Source organism: Salmo trutta, chromosome 4, assembly GCF_901001165.1.
Source record: "Salmo trutta chromosome 4, fSalTru1.1, whole genome shotgun sequence".
Classification (NCBI taxonomy): Eukaryota; Metazoa; Chordata; class Actinopteri; order Salmoniformes; family Salmonidae; genus Salmo; species Salmo trutta.
Window position 1 is genome coordinate 70312075 of NC_042960.1, and position 3961 is coordinate 70316035.

The window sequence follows — 3961 nt, forward strand, 5'->3', positions numbered from 1 at the left end:
TGAAATCCATAGATTAGGGCACATCTGTATTCCCAGTCATGTGAAATCCATAGATTAGGGCATATCTGTATTCCCAGTCATGTGAAATCCATAGATTAGGGCATATCTGTATTCCCAGTCATGTGAAATCCATAGATTAGGGCCTATCTGTATTCCCAGTCATGTGAAATCCATAGATTAGGGCATATCTGTATTCCCAGTCATGTGAAATCCATAGATTAGGGCCTAAATGTATTTAAATTGAATGATTTCCTTATATGAACTGTAACTCAGTAAAATCTTTAAAATGGTTGCGTTTATATTTTTGTTCTGTGTATTCCGAGTAGGATAGCAACCTACACAAGAAATAACTAATATTGGTAGCCATCTAGACATCACTGTGATACAGTCTACTCGATATCAGTATCATCCTTAGCTTTTGGTCCCGTGTGGCTCAGTTGGTAGAGCATGGTGTTTGCAACGCCAGGGTTGTGGGTTCGATTCCCACGGGGACCAGTATGGGGAGAATTTTTTTTTAATGAAATGTATGCATTCACTACTGTAAGTCGCTCTGGATAAGAGCGTCTGCTAAATGACTACAATGTAAAAATGTAAATGCTAGCCGTCACAAACCTCTGTGATTCGGTTCACTTGGCTCTTAGCTGCATGACATCGTTTTGCCGGCCAGAAAGCGTCTGCATAGGCTCTCCCCGCTAACCATTTGTTTAATTTAAAACAACATTGTTCCATAATGTTCCAGTATTAGCTATACCTGTTCACTTTATCAGTGGTATGCAAACGTTAAGTGGCACAGAAAGAAAGGAAAATGTTGTGAGTCTGGTAAAATAATCTGTGGTATTGTGTAGGCTATAGCCATTAGTTAGCAAGCGGTTTGAAGTGTATCTATCTGTCTTATTTGTATTTGTTCATTGACTCAATTGATTTCATAAACTATATTGGATCTATGGCTGTACAGATTCCTGGTTCAAATCAATCCAAGATGATGAACCCTGAAGACGGGACAGTGAATGCCCAGAGGAAGCCAGCTGATCTCAACTCTTACATCGGCGCATTCTAGAATGGCACCGGAATGTATAGCGGACATTTTGTTTCTGCTATTGTTTCCTATGACCCAAAAGAGCTTCTGGATATCAGAACAGCGATCACTAAGCTCGATTTTGGATGAAGATACTTCAATGAGTCGGCAGCAGAGGACATACTGCTCACCCCGGGCCAGGCCCTAATCCCTGACGCTCGGAAGAGAAAGAGAGGGCGATATAGAGGCTAACTTGCGGGTACCCTGATGAAATTATGACGGAGAGTAAATAATACGCCTTTACCCTTTCCGAATGTACAATCACTGGACGAGCTCTGTTCAAGACTATCCTATCAACGAGACCTGAGGAACTGTAATATTCTATGTTTCTCGGAAACTTGGCTGAACAAAAGACATTGATAATATTCTAGCGGTTTTATTTTATATTTTTTTTGTAATTTGACCCCCTTTCTCTACCCAATTCTCTACCCAATTATGTGATATCCAATTGTGATCCAATCTTGTCTCATCGCTGCAACTCCCCAACGGGCTTGGGAGAGGCAAAGATCGAATCGTGCGTCCTCTGAAACAAGAACCTGCCAAGCCGTGCTGCTTCTTAACACCCACTCGCTTAACCAAGAAGCCAGACGCATCAACGTACCGGAGGAAACACCGTTCAGCCGTTGGACTGAAGCCATCTTGCAGGCACCCGGCCCGCCACAAGGAGTCGCTAGAGCACGATGAGCCAAGGAAAGCCCCACCGGCAAACCAAGACGACGCTGGGCCAATTGTGCCCTGCATTATGGGAATCCCGGTCACTGCCGGCTGTGACACAGCCTGGGATCAAACCACAGAGTGTAGTGACGCCTCAACACTGCGATGCAGTTTCTTAGACCGCTGCGCCACTCGGGAGGCCCTCTATCTGTTTTTTTTCTTCTGTGCATGAGCAGGACATAACAGCAGCGTCGGGGTCAGCTCAAGGGGGGGTGGTGGTGTGTGTCTCTTTGTTAACAACAGCTGGGATGCGTAATCTCTAATTATTAAGGAAGTCTTGAGTTTCTACTCGTCAGAGTCAGAATACCTCATCATAAGCTATAGACTCCATAGTGGCCAGTGATTCATGTCACCTGTGCAACTAGAGGTGGGAAAAACATCTCTAGATCACCTTTACTTCACACACAGAGACGTGTACAAACCTGACGGTACCATTTGGCAAAAAAATCGGTAGTGGAAGAATGAGAGAAGGTGATAATGGCGACTAGCGACTGGCTGGGGTGGGAGCACGGTGTCACGACTCAATCCCCATTTATGATTGGATGTCAGACCATCTGTGGGCGACCGCAAGGGGGGTCAAACACAACCTTATCGGTGTCTCAACGAGGAGACATTCCCACTGAAGTCCTAGGCTCACTGAAGCCAGGAGAGGTGAACACTTGATGAAACTTCAAATCAATGAAATGAATGTTACTGTGTGAATTGAATTGTCATGTTTGGATTGTTTCAAGAGTTCATAAAGAGCTATGCATATTTATATGTTTCAATATACTGTAAGTGCTATAGATTTACTGTGAAATCTATATGTCACGTCCTGACCAGTAAAGAGGTTGTTTGTTATTGTAGTTTGGTCAGGGCGTGGCAGGGGGTGTTTGTTATTGTAGTTTGGTCAGGGCGTGGCAGGGGGTTTGTTTTATGTGTTTCGTTTTTTTTGGTTAATGTTCTAAGTTGTTATAGTTCTATGTTCGTTCTAGTCTTTCTATTTCTATGTTTAGTTTATTGGTTTGACCTTCAATTGGAGGCAGCTGTTTCTCGTTGCCTCTAATTGAAGGTCCTATTTAGTAGGGGTGTTTTTTTTCATGGTTTTTTTGTGGGTGGTTGTTCCGTGTGTGTGGCTGTGTTTTGATTAAGTGTTTTGTTTCGTTTTCTTCTCATTAAATAAAAGAAGATGAGACATTCCCGCTGCGCCTTGGTCTTTACGACGAGCGTGACACTATAGACCTTGTTGAGGAACAGTGTTATTCTGTTTGTCGGATGGAGGTTAGTTCAACGAGGTGTGACGGGTGCACCCTTATATAATTTAGATAAGAGTTGTGATGATTAGATCCCAGAATGTGTGTGTTGTTTTCATGCCTTTTGTTTAAATGCTTTGGGCCATTCAATTAGACGATAGGAGATACTGGAAGTCGGTGCTCTTGGAAGAATAAAAGTTGGACTTTAACTTAGATCTCCTGATGTACGTTTGTATGTTATAGTTGTGAATTTTCTATTCTTTTTTTTTTTATCGTGAAGATTTCTGTTATTTACCATTTGTTCATTGTATTCTAACTGTGTAACTGTAATAAATCTGATTTAGTTTTAAATGGATACGAACGGTAGTCCACACATTTTATGAGGAATTTTCCTTGAATTATATTTGGTGAAATGTCTAATGGTAAATGTTATTCACAATACACATAGCATATATGCTCGGCCTCTTAACTGTGCATCTCTGAGCTTAGGGTTACCAATCATTTAATGCTAGGACATTGATTGCAAGATTCAAGCTCTTTGATCCATCGCCTCTTAATAATTGTGTAACGGTAAACCTAGACACGTGCATCTTATAGTATTGACGCAAGGCTCCCAACCTCGGCTATACACACTGGATACAATTATGGCCCTATAGCATTCACATTTAAGGGAAATGAAAAACATTCCTTTTAGAATAATGCAAAACATATCCTTGACATCTATCCAAGTTGATGAGCGGGGAACAAACGATGCCAGTCAGCCTGCAAAACCGGCCCATCGAAACTACACCTAAACTATACCCAAACTAATTTCACACATAATACAATCAGTAGTCAAATTGTACATGAAGAGATGGGTGCATCTTGTAATTGACAGATGCAGGGAAAGGAGCATCACTTTATCAAATCCTCCTTCAGACTCACACGCAGGTAAAACATT

At 41.9% G+C, this 3961-nt stretch overlaps 1 non-coding gene across 1 annotated transcript; it reads left to right on the forward strand.

Moving 5' to 3' along the window:
- The first annotated feature begins 420 nt into the window (after positions 1-420).
- trnaa-ugc (transfer RNA alanine (anticodon UGC)) lies at positions 421-495 on the forward strand. The gene has a single exon. It is a non-coding gene; the product is annotated as a tRNA-Ala (tRNA).
- Positions 496-3961: the final 3466 nt, after the last annotated feature.